The sequence below is a fragment of the Dendropsophus ebraccatus genome, chromosome 2 (genome assembly GCF_027789765.1).
Source record: "Dendropsophus ebraccatus isolate aDenEbr1 chromosome 2, aDenEbr1.pat, whole genome shotgun sequence".
Classification (NCBI taxonomy): Eukaryota; Metazoa; Chordata; class Amphibia; order Anura; family Hylidae; genus Dendropsophus; species Dendropsophus ebraccatus.
The window spans coordinates 71,946,662-71,962,235 of record NC_091455.1 but is presented as its reverse complement, the minus strand read 5'-3'; positions in this window follow the sequence as shown (position 1 = coordinate 71,962,235).

The window sequence follows — 15,574 nt, the reverse complement described above, 5'->3', positions numbered from 1 at the left end:
TGCTAGTAACTTGTCAGTCACTCTGCAAACAGAAGTCCCATGAAAGTAACAAATCTCAGGCAGGCAGGGGTGTTTGGAAACATAATAACGAAAGTATACTTACCCCACCCCGTGCCCTCCCAGCGCTTCCTTAAAGGACAACTCCGGCGAAAATTTTTTTTGGCTTATTTAACACACATTACAAAGTTATATAACTTTGTAATGTGGTTAAATACCCGGTCTGGCCCCCTTCCCCCACTTTCCGACCCCCGACCCGGAAGTTAAAGAATGTATACATTACCTATTACGGTCGTCACGGTCCTCTTCTCTGGTGTCAGGTGACGTCAGAGCTGGGGGGCGGTCCGGGTCTTCTTCCTCTTCGGCGTCTTCATTGAGAGTGAATGGGAGAGAAAAGGCTGCTGGTGCACATGCGCACCAGCAGCCTTTTCATTGGCTGGAGCGCATCACATGGCTTCCAGCTTGCTCAGCCCTGATTGGCTGAGCTTGCTGGAAGCCATGTGATGCGCTCCAGCCAATGAAAAGGCTGCCGGTGCGCAAGCGCACTGGCAGCCTTTTCCATCCCCAGGACCCGGAAGACAGAGACATCGCTGGACGGCGGATGGCGGTGACGGTGAGGCGGACGGCGGGCGAATGGAGTGGTGATCGTCATAGCGCTTGCAATTGTTTTTTATTAAATACATTTTTATGCCGCGCATGTTTGTGTCCTAATCACATTCAGCTGCATATGTGCGTTTTTATTTGATATTTTTGGCTGGTTCCGCTTTCATCTTATGAAGAAGTCCTCTTTTGGGTAGCTTCACAGGTACCGTATCGCTGCGTATTTAACGCTGCTTTTTAACGCTGCATTTTTATCGCTGCGTGTTTGGTGCGATTTTTACATGTGAGTTTTCATTTTCACATGATTTTCATGTAAAAATCTCACCAAACATGCAGCGATAAAAACGCAGCGATACGGGGGCGTGGCCTGGACATGGCGCCGAGCGGACGTGTGTAGAGAGAGCTCCGTCCTGCCGCCGGCCCTAACCTGCTCCATCAGCGTCTGAAGGCAACCGAGACGAGCGTCCATGAGGGGGAAGTCTCACTCGCGTTCCCCGATTGTCCCGGCATCCACTCCCGGTCGTACCCGCAGCGGCATCCAACGGTTTTTCACCGGACCGACGCCACAAGGCCGTACCAAGATGGCCGCCCGGACGGACCCAGCCACCTCACAGTGCGGCTCTCCGGAGCTGCGGAGCGCCTCATCCTCCTCCATGGCGCTGTCGCAGGACTACCCCGCACTCCTCAGGGAACGGAGCTCGTCACCACAAGCTTCCAGCTCTGTCACCCTGCAAGGGGCTGAGCTACAGGTACTGCAATCACAAATGGCGGCCATGCCTACAAAGGCAGACATGGAGGGGTACATAGGAAGAATGGAAGCTGTATGCAAGGCAGAGATCAGATCCCTCAAGGAGGACTTTAGATCCTTAACTTCCACTGTGCATACCCTAGAGCAAACTACTACGGAGCTGCAGACTGCCCAGCATACACAGCAACAGCAGCTGGATTTACACGCTCGACAACTGCAGATTTTATTTGATATGGCGGATGACGCCGAGAATAGAAACCGGCGCAATAATATTCGAGTGAGAGGGATTCCAGAGGCGGTGCAACCGCCAGACATTATGCCGACACTGCAGGGAGTGTTTAACATGCTTCTGGGCAAGCCACCCACAGCACCTATGGACATTGATCGGGCCCACAGGACTCTAGGTCCACCTAGCACTGACCCAGCCAGACCAAGAGACATTGTGTGCAGAATCCATTATTTTCAGCTGAAGGAGGACATAATGCGCAAGGCGCGGGAGGTGGGCTCCGTTGATTTTGATGGCGCCAACCTATTGCTGCTCGCTGACCTGTCGCGAGCTACGCTAGCAAAGAGAAGGGCGCTCCGCCCCCTGCTTGTTCTCCTGCGTGAGAAGAACATCCCCTACTCTTGGGGCTACCCTTTTCAGCTACAGGTCCGACATAACAACCGCACACTCCACCTGCGCACGCCGGATGATCTCCCGCAGCTGCTAACGGAGCTACAGCTGCCACAGGTCTCCATTACAGATTGGCCGCTTCTACCACCGTTCACCCAGCCTCCCATGCACAGAGGATACTCGGGCCCACAGCGCCCCGCGCAGTCCCGTAGAAGAAGACGGCGATCCTCGGCTCGCGATCACGACCCAGGCCGTCCTGAACTCTGAGAGCGAGTGGGCAGTCGGTTTGCCGGTAACTGACATATGAGGCGGGTAACCTAAGTGGCGCTTTTCCACCGCCCTGACTATGATGGAGCGTTACCGTTCAGCCTCTTAGGGTTCTACAGCTGTTTGGTGGGGCTTTGTTTCGTCCTTCCTCAGGCTTTTCTAGATGGATGCCTTCCGTTTTATTCCATTTTACTGTATTGTTTCCTATTGCACGTGGGTGGTAGGAAGGGTTGGGAATTATTGTTATCTTGGGACGGTACTGGGCGTGTATGGCCCTTCCCACCCCTCCCCCCTGCCCCTCCCACCCCTCCCCCCCTTCTCCTCCCACCCCTCCCCCCTTCTCCTCCCACCCCTCCCCCCTTCCCATCCCACCCCTCCCCCTCTCACCCTCTCCCCTCCCCCTCCGGCCGAGTTGCTAAGGCAGGAGGGACGAGCTGTTGGTCAGCAGGAGGGGTTCATGTCCTTCCTATCCCTGCCCCCCTCCCCATACCTATCTCCCTTCCCTCCCCCCCCCCCTCCCCCCCCCCCCCGAGACACTTGACTCCCCCCCCCCCCTCATTTAATTTGATTACACCTAGTGGTTCTCGAGTCTTTAGGGGGCTGCTCGTCTGGTTATGGTTATGTTCCTACTATGCAGGTTCAAGGTGCCGAGGCACAGGATGCTTCGCTGAGACAGTTCCAGTCACCTTCCACATAGTTAAATTGACGCGTTAGTTGACGCAGTCGTTATACTACTCTCTTTCCTCTGTCCTTAGTGGATTGAGGCGGACGGGTTCCTTCAACTCTGTCCTTAGTTTCGTTTGTCTGCTGTTTGCCTTTTCTTTGATAGGCTTCCAAGCTGTTTTCTTTTTCTCTCTGCCGTACTCTCTGCTTCTTTCTGCTTCTTTTCTACTAACCCCTTCCTGTTTTCTCGTCTCCCCTCCCTCCCCCCCCCTTCCCTGCACCATGTCTTCTCTGAAGCTTACCTCTTTGAATATCAGGGGGTTCAACATCCCCGAAAAACGAGCACAGTTGTTGTACCACATGCATAAACAAAGAACTCACATACTCCTGTTGCAGGAGACACATTTCAAGACAGGGCATATACCTGAACTGCCAACCAGATATTATACGCAGTGGTACCATAGTTCCAACCCGGTGGCTAAGTCCAAGGGAGTAAGCATAGCGTTACACAAATCGTTGCCGGCCTCGGTGTTGGACTCAAGGGCAGACCCCTCGGGCCGATTCCTTTTTCTTAAACTCCGTGTGGCTGACCGCATCTTTACCATTGCGAATTTTTATTTTCCAAATCAGTTGCAGATCCAAGCGGGGCGGAGATTCCTGGGTGCACTGGCTGATTTTGCGGAGGGGCTCCTCGTCACGGCGGGTGACTTCAACCTGGTCCTGGACAAAGATCTGGACTCTTCCTCGGGTAGGTCGGCACTGTTCTCCTCCCAATCCCGCACTCTGAAAAAACTGCTCTTTGACTCTAGATTAGTGGATGTGTGGAGGATCCTGCACCCAGGAGTGAAGGACTATACATTTTACTCCTCGGTCCATGATTCCTACACCCGCATTGATTTCTTCTTAATTGACCATCACCTTCTTTCCTGGCACCCTCGGACGACTATTGACCCCATGATTTGGGCTGACCATGCGCCAGTCACGCTTGTTCTGCCCCTTCCAAATCCTGTCCCGCGGGAGTGGTCTTGGCGGCTCAACCCAAACTTATTAAAAGATATAGCTTGTCAGGCTGACATTAAGAAGGCCATAGACCACTTTTTCACTGATCATGCCTCTGATGATACTCCCCTTCCACTCCAGTGGGAGGCGCTCAAGTGTGTGCTTAGGGGGGTCTTTATACAGCACGGGGCCCGGCTGAAAAAGGGACATGCCCTCGAGATACAACGGCTCCTGGCCAAAATACACGCGGCGGAGACGGCCCATAAACAGACACGGGACCCACAAACACTGGCAGAACTGATTGAGCATAGGACACAACTACAGCGCCTCATCGACAAAAAGTACGCCCGCTTTAGAGAGCGGACTCGGCGTTTTTTTTATGAATACGCTAACAAATGCGGCGCGGCCTTGGCTAAATTCCTGCACCCTAAAAATCTGAACACATATGTGCCCACAATTACCACACCCAATCGTGGTACATGCCACTACCCCGGGGACATAGTGGAGGCCTTCAGGGATTATTACCGCTCCCTTTATAATCTCCGTGGCCCGCTAGCTGATATGCCTCCAGCCCTTTTCCAAGAGAGAGTGGAGTCTTACATTTCTTCCACAAAACTACCATGTTTGGGGGCAGAAGTGGTTGCCGACCTCGACACCCCATTCACGGCGACAGAGCTGGCGTTGGTCGTGAGGGAGACCCCAAGTGGGAAAAGCCCTGGTCCGGACGGCTATACCGCGCAATTTTATAAGCAGTTTTCACAACTCTTGTCACCCTTCCTAGTCAAGGTCTTCAATTCCATCTCTCCGACTTGCCCCCTTCCGGCGCAGTCTCTCATGGCCACAATAGTTGTTATTCCCAAACCGGGGAAGGATGCAACCTCCTGTGCCAACTACCGCCCCATTTCCTTGATCAATGCGGACGTAAAATTCTATTCCAAATTAATAGCGAACCGCCTGGCCATGCACCTTCCCCATCTTATCCACTGGGACCAGGTGGGATTTGTGCCGCAGAGGGAGGCAAGGGACAATCTCAATAGAACCTTGCTTCTAATGTCCCATGCACAGAAGAAGGCTTTGCCAGTCTGCTTGGTCTCGGTCGACGCCGAAAAGGCGTTCGACCGAGTCCATTGGACCTTTTTGAGGGCTACCCTGAGGCAGATTGGTCTGGGCGAGGGATTGCTGGGAAAGATCATGGCCCTTTACGGTGGACCTACTGCTCGGGTGCGTGTTAATGGCCTTATGTCCGCGCCGTTTGCCATAGCGAACGGCACGCGACAGGGATGTCCCTTGTCGCCGATGCTATATGTGCTGGCCATGGAGCACCTGGCGGCGGCGTTGAGACTGTCTGCTGATGTCAATGGCATTCGACTCGAGCACTCCCATCATAAATTGGCTTTGTATGCAGACGACCTTTTGCTTTATGTGTCTGACCCTTTGGTCTCCCTCCCAGCGGTCCTTCGTGAATTTGACCGGTTTGGCCAGGTTAGTAACTTTAAAGTGAACTACACGAAGACTGAGGCCCTTAACGTCTCCCTTCCAGCTACTTTGCTGACACAGCTACGCAGCTCCTTTTCTTTCAAATGGCAGGATAGGGCCGTCAAGTATCTGGGAGTGAACGTACCCTCGGATCTCTCGCAACTTTTTTCCCAAAATTTTCTCCCTCTCTTGACCCGTACGAAGGCTGAATTGACTTCCTACAATCGCCCTCAGCTCTCTTGGTTCGGGCGGATCAACGTAACAAAAATGGACATTTTACCGCGCTTCCTCTACTTCTTTCAATCGATCCCCATACGTCTCCCTATGGTGTTTCTGAGGCGGCTCCAAGGCCTCATTAAGAGGTTCATATGGGGCTCCCTCAGACCACGCCTTAAATACAAGACACTCACGCGCTTTAAACAGAAGGGGGGCGGGCCTCCCAGATCTGACCCTTTATCACAGAGCGGCGGTACTGATGCGGGTGGTGGACTGGTTTCATAGCGCTGGCCATAAACAATGGGTCGGCATAGAGGCAGAACTGACCCCTCTAGCTCTAAAATCACTTCCATGGGTCTTGCCGGTGCAGCGCCCACAAATGTCTTCGTTCGCCCTACTGACCGGTGACTTCCTACGGGTCTGGGACATTGTCCTGCCCCGCCTGGGCCTGTCCCATCGGCCTGGACTGATGAGTCCATTATTCGACAATCCGGCTTTCCCGCCGGCCTGTGGCAGGGACCGATTCTTGTGTTGGTCTGCGTCCGAGGGTGTCCGGATCATTCAGGTGCTAAGTGGGTCTGCCTCGTTGCAGCCTCTTGCTGCGCTTCAAAAGCTTAGACCCGAGCAGACACTGTCATGGTTGGAGTACGCCCAACTCCAGGCTTACCTGAGGCTGCAATTTCCGGAGGGAATCAGGATGTCCACTGCCACTGACCTGGAGTCTCTGCTGCTACAGCCCGCCCAGCCCAGTAGAGTTATTTCGCAGTTATACCGCATTCTTCTGGAATGCGACGCTGATCGAGACCTATCCTATATTGCTGCATGGGAGGGGGAACTTGGGGTCTCCCTCACGGCAGCTGATCAGCTCAAGATTTTTACACTGACTCACAAATTGCCCACGGCTTGTCTGGCCCAAGAGAGAAATTTTAAAATACTGACGCGGTGGTACAGGTGTCCTCAGCTGCTTCACCGGTGTTACCCGGAGGTATCTGACATATGCTGGAGGTGCGGCACGGGGGTCGGCACGATGCTCCACATCTGGTGGGACTGTACAATCTTGCGCCCGTTTTGGCGAGCGGTTTTTGCAATATACACGCAGGTAACTGGCAAAACTATCACACCCTCGCCGGGTCTGGCATTGCTCTCTCTGATCCCTGGACCGGTCTCTGCAGTGAGGAAAGGCCTCCTGCGTCATTTTTTGACAGCTGCTAGGACGGTCATCCCTCGTCATTGGAAGGACACTACTCCGCCCTCCATCACTGAGTGGGTACACGAAGTGGACTTTCTGTTTCGAATGGAATCTTTGATGGCAGAGGACCAGGTCCGGGGAACCAGGGTAGAGAGGCTGTGGTTGCCCTGGACGTCATACAAGACTGGCCCACTCTTTGCACAACACCTCACCTGAGCACCCTTGAGGGGCTCAGCCCTTTGCAACCGCCTGAAGAGGACATGGTGTTGGGGTTCTCTCACCCTCCTAATCCCCCCCTCTCCCTCCTGCCCCCTTCTTGCTCTTTCCTCTGCTTCTCTTCCCCTCTACACCCCCTTTCTATTTCTGCGCTTTTGTTTCTGGAAGCCATATGCTCCTTTTAGTTCCGACAGTCTGAGTAAGCACTTGGTAGATTGCAAGAGCATACAGATATGACCAATGCCGATGCACTTGGTGCTCCTCGTTACTGTCTGTTGATGTAACAATGCTGTACTTATCAATGATGTTATTTTGGGTGAAATTGTATGTTCTGCTCCTCGGGGACGGAGTCCCGTGTTACATTGTGCTATCTATCACCCTTTTTGGTCTTTTTCTTTTCCTGTCATTTTCTAAAAATTTATTCAATAAAAACGGATTTACAAAAAAAAAAAAACGCAGCGATACGGTACGTGTGAAGGCACCCTTAATCTGCCTGGTCCGAGTCGATGTCCCTTCTTAATTTGTAAAACACCAAACACATATCCTGCTATGATTTCACAAAACAAAAAACATAACAGAAAAATGTCCTATGGGTATTGCGTTTCGCCATTCTCCACTGACGATGAGCTAACATCTGGCCACAGCGTTTTTGACCCCAAAAAATGACATATTTTTGAAAAATGCCTAGTCCGAGTCCCGCCATATAGTACATAAGAACATACCCCTCTCCCAAAGTTATTCACAGGATAAGGGATAACAGGACCCATAGAGAATTATTGGAGCACCGTTCCCCAATGTTTATTTGAGGGGGACATGTTCCCCACATTCTCGTGACCACTGGTACCCCTACCAATCTGCTTGATATCCCCTATCCTGTGGATTTTAGGGAGGGGGGGCAGCTACCTAGGCCACACCTGGATGTATGTGTGTGGGGGCGCAATACTTTGTCTTGCCCCTGATAATGCCCACACACACAAGAGCCACCGGGTTGTGTATATATGATGTATATTTATGGTGGTGTCCATGGTGCTATGACATGCTATGATTGATGTGCCCCTGTCACTTAAAAAAAACTTTTGGACAAACCTTGCAGATGTAGGTATAAACCTTGCGATGCATGTTTTCTCCAGTGCTCCATCCTACTTGCGCTCATAGTGCAGGTGATAGATGTGTGTAGATGTCCAACTTTATGACTCTGCTATATGTGATGGATCCCCAACTCTCAAGCATAGTAAGTTAAACCAAAGAACGCAAAATAAAGACACAACACATTAAAATCAGGTGTCAAAGGGTCCCAATTTTATTTAAAATTACATGACACCGAAAATGGCAGACCCCCGACTCACAAAGAGCCACCCTCCAGCACTCAGGCAAGGAAAAACCCCCTGTGGGGGAAACCTCGAGGGAGCCATGGCTGGAGAGTTGCCCCTCCGTTGGGCTTAGAGGGTAATACTACACTATAAATATAATAAACTGGATGTGAGAGAAATCTGGCTGCAATGTCACCTCATTGATGGCTAGGCGGCTGTAGCTCTTCTCCCTCACAGATCCAGGTCCTCTTCTCAAGGAGGTGGCGACTTGATGAAGGGGTAGTCTAAAGCAGACCACCCTTTTTCCCTGCTAGAACCTCCAAATTACATCAAGGGTAGGGGACAGTAAAGTAGACAAGCTCAAGGTCCTCTGGCGCATCCAAGATGGCACTGATCAGTGCAGGGTGCATTGCTTTTTGGAACCTTCTGTATGACATCAGCACTTGTCATCACAGTGCACGGTTGCCATGGTTACTGCAGGTAAACACATCTGAAGCATTAACCTATTATTGACTGGCAATGTGCTTTACTGCAGAGGTCACTGAACACACTTGTGACCAAGCAAACAGCTTATGGTTAGGCCACACTAAGAACACTAAATAATATGATTTGATAAGGCTCATAGCAACCAATTGCAGCTCAGCTTTCATTTCTCAAATCACTTTGGTAAAATAAAAGCTGAACTGTGATTGGTTGCCATGCGCAACTTAGACAGTCTAACTTCCCCATAGCAACCAATCAAAGCTCTGCTTTACTTTTATAAGAGCTTGTTAACATATGAAAGGTGAGCTGTGATTGGTTTCTATAGGCAAATCAGACTGTGTTTTGTCTCTGGCAGGTTGGTAAACATGCTCCATTGCTGTAAAGTTTATGAAGATGATGACTGAAAACACATGACAGCAAGCTTCCCCATAATGCTTTGCAGTCAGCCCTTCCTCCATACCTCCCCAAATTTTGGAGGGACACTTGTGCTTCACAGACATTTATATACACTTCAATTTCCAGCATTTCCTGTCAATCAGTTTAAAATCCCCTGGTATACGGTTATATACAGCGAATTTGTTAACATGAAGGAGACGGCTGACAATCTGATGTAATTGTATGTTAAAAAGGGCTGTTAAAGAGTATTATTAATAAAGCTGTTGAGATGAATAGGGAAGGAGGGGATCCCCACCTGAAAATGAGTAAAGACAAGCAGTAGGGGTGGCATGTAACACTACATTTCCCAGGCTTTCATAGGAAATCGGTGATCACCCGATTAGTTGATCACTGGAGAAACTGCACTGACTGTACAAGAGGGGTTGTTTAAAAGTAAAATAGTTCACAGTATTAAAGGGGTACTCCAGCAAAAAAAAAAAAGTTTCAATAATTTGTAATTTACTTCTATAAAAGAAAAAAAAAAACTCCAGTCTATACTTATCAGCTGCTGTATGTCCCGCAGGTAGTGGTGTATTCTTTCCAGTCTGACACAGTGATCTCTGCTGCCACCTCTGTCCATGTCAGGAACTTTCCAGAGTAAGTTCCTGACATGGATAGAGGTGGCAGCATAGAGCACTGTGTCAGACTGGAAAGAATACACCACTGCCTGCAGGACATAAAGCAGCTGATAAGTACTGGACGGCTTGATAGTTTTAAATAGAAATAAATTACAAATCTATATAACTTTCTTGCACCAGTTGATTTGAAATAATTTTTAGGGGGATTTTAGGGGGAGCACCGGCCCAGCCAGTGTCAGACTGGGGTACCATTGACCCAACTGGGAATTTGATTCTTGGGGCCCACTCTACTTATAGATATAACAAGCACCAGACCTTTTACATTTCTATAGTAACACTGCACAGAGCTGTGTATGTGACCAGCGATGCTCGCTCACTGCCAGTAACTTCTCAGTCACTCTATGCAGACAGCATAAAGTGCCATGTCTCAAGGCAGCTCAGCCATTCAGTGGTCATAGTGGAGTCCCTCCTCGGCCGCTGAATCGCTGAGCGGCTTTGAGACAACACGTCTCAAGCCACAGCTCAGACCAGAAAGCAGCTGCAGGACGGGAGAACGGGGCGGCGCGATCCGGGACCCAGCGCTGGAACCGGGGAAGTAAGTGACTGGCGCCATCTATATCCACCCCCTCCCCGGGCATACTGGGAAAATACACATAGCCCAGAGTACCCCTTTAAGTTTCTTGAAAGGAGAAGTCCCATGAAACTAACAAATCTCAGGTGGGCAGGGGGTGCAGGAACATAATAAAGAAAGTATACATACCCATCCCTGTGCCCCCGTAATTCTTCCTAAATATTCTGATAATGATAGCCACCGACCTCATGCAGCTCCTCCGGCTGCAACATCACATAAGGATTGACCAATCAGCCAATCACCGACTGGGGATGGACACCGCTGCAGTGATTGACTGGCTAAGCAGGCAATCCATCAGCCAAGTATGTGACATTGCCGCTAAAGGAGCTAGGGCTGTGACATACACGGAACCCGGTCGGAAATTATTGAAAATGACTTCCAGCTTCTGTGCGAGAGAGCGGTGCAGGGGCACGGGGACTTGTGAGTATAGTTTCTTTATCATCTTCCCGCACCTCTTGCCTGCTTGTCATTTATTAGTTTCAGGAGACTTTTCCTTTAAAGGGGTTATCCAGCGCTACAAAAACATGGCCACTTTTCCTCCTCTCTTGTCTCCAGTTCAGGTGCAGTTTGCAATTAAGCTCCATTTACTTCAATGGAACTAAGTTTGAAACCCCACCCAATCTGGAGACAAGAGAAGGGGAAAAGTGGCCATGTTTTTGTAGCTCTGGATAACCCCTTTAAAGGAAACTGTAAGATGCTGTTAGGTCAAGAAGACACATTGTACCTTAAAAATATTTGTCTGTGCTTCCATAGAATAGAAAATGTTTTTATTCTCTGGTACAAAGAGGCTTCTACAAGCTCCTTAATAGCTAAAAGCTAGAAAGTCTCCCCTCTCCTCCCTCCCTGCTTGATTGACACCTTCTGGTTTAGGTATGGGAGGGGGAGTTATAGGTGCGTGAATATAACATGTACATACATATTACATACAAATATGCACAATACATACACAGAGAAAGAAATGCACAATACCTATATGCATACATAGTACGCGGACTATTCGCACATCTAAAACAAATGCACATTACATATATGCATACACACACACACACATGCACCACACACACAGACTCACATAATATACATACTTCATGTCCACACACCGATTTACCTCTGTTACAGGAAAGCACCAGGTACAGCTCACATGCTGTCAGATTTTCAGCTCCACTGTGCAGGCAGCAGCCCCTCTCCCTCCTCTCCTCCCGTGTCCCAACTGCCAGCAGCAGCATATAGAGCAGATGGGGGCAGCTTGAGAGGAAGAGGTGGTGGAGGGTCCTGAGGGAGAGACCAGCATACACTGAGGTATATTGGAAGTGCAATGGCTAGAAATATTGTGTATTTGACACACCTACTAGTCACATGTCAGAGAAAGTAAAGTAAAGTATGCTCTGAGTGATGAGTCTCCCAGGTTTAACCTCTTCAGGTAAGAACCAATGCGTGCAACTCTAAGTCCAACCCTTTCTCTCCAGAGGGCCAGAACTTTATAGTCAGTATGGGTCCGCCAGCTTTGTAGCTAAGTAGACTTTAGTATTAGGCCCCAAGCCTTAGGCCTGGACAGTTTCCAGTTTTCGTTAACCTTCTACCAAGTCTACAGTCTCTGAAATAAAGTTTAAGCCACAGAAAGAGAATCTTGTATCTCTTTAAAGCCTCTAAACGCCTGAAGTACCTATGAGAAGGTTAAGCCAAATAATTCCTTCATTGGAGCCACCAAAGAAAATCCTGAAAATCCACATACAACATTACATTTTAGACATGAATTTCAGCTCAGATTTGGAGGCAGTGCTGGATCTAAAGGGGAGGGGGGGAGGGGTCTTTGTTCCTGGTCTACCATGTCTCCCTCTGTGGTTGTGGAGAGCCCTATAAGTGCTTAAACATTAGACAACCTCTTCAAGTTGGTAGTCCTTCGATTGAATAGATTTTATAAAATGTATTATTCTGATCATGTGCAACAAATGTTCCCATTCTGTACACAGACTTCAGGTGACCTTAGCAATATAAGAGCAATATATAACATCCCATGACTATGAAAAAATAGGAAATCTGTGCCAAATTTTGACATTTAAATGAAAAGGTTAAAAGTCAGTCTTTGAGAAGCCTTGTCTAGAGCAGTGTAAACATATTGACCTATTTTAAATGAATAAAAGCAAAATACAAGAAAGTGAACTGCAAAAATACCCAGCAGAAAAATAATAAGTTCTTCATAATTAATATGAGTAAGACAGAAACATGCAAATGATGGTATGAAAAAGTTTAATGATCTCCTCATACAGTAGTTTCCCTGCCATGGCTTCTGGGAGAAGAAGAATGTCCTCACTATTTTTAGTTCTGTAAGTTGGTTAATTAACCCCCAAGCTCTCATTAGCACTCACACACTGTTTGCGCTGTTTACTAGAACCTTAGCCTACATTACCGCATAGACATTATTGCAAATTGTTCAGCTTGAGCTAGTTGTTAGTCACTTACACTGAACAAATGGTTTTGGACATGAGAGCAAATAATAGTTCTTCTCATGATCCAAAACTGCTTATTTGATCAGCTCTGTGTGGAGATTTTAATTTGGCAAATATGGCAAAAACACCAGTATAATATTATGATTTGGGATTCATTTATGGAGCAGCGATAGATGTGCATCTGGCAGAGATGAGCAGATAAGCTTGCTAATGCTGCGGGCACTTCATTTATCATGGAGGCTTTAAAAAGCTGGAAGCATGCACTTACTAGATTTTATAGTGGTCCAAGCAGGGATCTTATTGTATTTAGTTCTCGTACTGTAGAGGGATGTATGTTAATTCAATGAATAGTTGCAATAATAAACATAATAACATGATACTACAGTTGTCTATAGAAGTTTAGAAGACACCAACACTCAAATGTGTATAGGGGTTACCATACCCTCACCTATGAAGGTAAAATAGCTGGAATTGTCCTATTCAATTCCAGTATTCTCATTGGAGATGAGAAGAGCCAGAGAAGTTTGGCAGCCTCTCATCCTCTTGCTCCATACAAATCACATGCATGTTTGGTTGAGCCAAATGTTCATGATATTAAGGGAATAGAGGCTTATAGCCGTGGCTGAAGAACTATTGAGTTAAAAGTTTTCTAAACTTTAAACTTCTAAAAAACATAATAATAACAGCAACATAATAATAATAATAATAATAATAATAATAATAATAATAATAATTATTATTATTATTATTATTATTATTATTATTATTGTCATTATTTTTTTTTCTATATGGAATATACATTTTAAATTGGTATATTTTAAATTATTTAACACCTTGAGAAATCAGATTTCTGTTGAGCCAGAACAAGTAGATAGGTATAGAAATAATGCTAAGCCTTAAAAAAAATGGTACTAAATCCTTGAATACCAGGGCTCCAAATAATTTGTAAAGAATGTCAGGCAACAAATGAAGCAGAGATTATGTATTATACATATACAAATATTCAAGTCAAATAGTGTTTGAAATGCAAATACCAACCCAAGAGGCCTAAGAACATAAGAAAATATAAATAATTACAATGTGGAACAAGTATTTTGTGGAGAACACAAATCAACCAGTAGGGGTTCAAGGTCTCTGATCATAGCACAGTGGTGTGAGTTACAAGTTATTTAACATAATTATAGCCGTTAGCTATAATAATAGTCTTAATTCTACAGGAAAACATGCTGCATAATGCTTTATAGTAAGGTTTTGTTTATTGCTGTGTTTGGTTTAATATTACTTTGTGCACTGAATTGTCAGAAAAATGGTCTTTTCACATACAGGAAAATGTTATGTTTTAATTTAAGTGAATTTATGCTGCTAATTAGAGTATATCTATTTTTATAAATAAATAAAAAAAATAAAAAAAAAAAATAAAAAAAAAAAATATATATATATAGTTTGTTTTGGTGAAATCAGTAGATTAAGTGAAAATATAAAACTTTATAGCATATAGTATCTTGAAGGGGTTTTCTGGGCATTTTGCATTGATAGCCTATCCACAGGATAGTACATCAATGTCTGATGCCTGTGTACCAACACCCAGCATTCCTGCAGATCGGCTGTTTGCCAAACCTATGGCTCCGACAAACATGGTGAACAATTCTGGAAGTCAATGGCTCTGTTTAGGGATGGTCCCAACCCTCCGAGGTTCGGGTTCGTATGAACCCGAATGCTCGGCATCAGATTCCCGCTGTTTGCCCGCTCTGAGGAGCGGGTAGATACAGCGGGAGGACCGCCTGAAAAACTGGGACACAGCCTATGGATATGGCTGTATCCCAGTTTTCCAGGCGGTCCTCCCGCTGGATCTGCCCGCTGCATGGAGTGAGCAGACAGCGGGAATCATTACCGAGAGTTTGGGTTCGTACGAACCCGAACCGAACTCGGTTCGGACCATCCCTAGCTTTGTTCATTGTGTTGATCAGGCATGTCAAACTCTGGCCTGCGGACCAAATCTGGCTCACTGTGCCATGATTTTTGGCCTGTAGAGGGAATCTAGAGATTTACTTAAGTTGGCCTGCAGGACGTCACAGCAGATTATAATATGGGCAGTCAGGACAGCCACCTGAACCACCCATATTATAATCTAGTAAACCACAGGCAGTGATAGTGAAAAGACAAAGGGGGACATTTATCAAACTAATTGCGCCTGTTTTTAGTCTAATATATCTAGTTTGTGCTCAAAATAAATCTAATATGAATTTATGAAGCTTTTTTAGACAAGACTATCCAAATTAGATTTGACTTTTAGAATTAGATTTTTTGTTGTTAATTAGATCAAAAGTGCGCCAGAATTTTTTTTTAGCTCAATTTATTAACTGTTTAATTTGTTATAAAGTCGCATATATTGGCGCATCGCTACGTCTGCTCCAAACCAGGTGAATAATATTCGCCTTTTCCCAGTTCAGTCTTGTTTTCTGTGAATGCTTTTTCCTTGCTGTGTGTTGCACATAGGTAAAACAGACATGCGGATAAAATTCAATGTATAAACATAATTATTATTATTATTATTTTTTTTCAAACCTGTATATTTATTTTTTAATAAAAGTGCAATTACATAAGAAATTTTTCTTTTTCTTACAGTAATGTAACGAATAGATGAAAAAGGGAGTAAACAGGTTAACATTTTTCATAACAATTTGTTAACAGCCCACACAAATA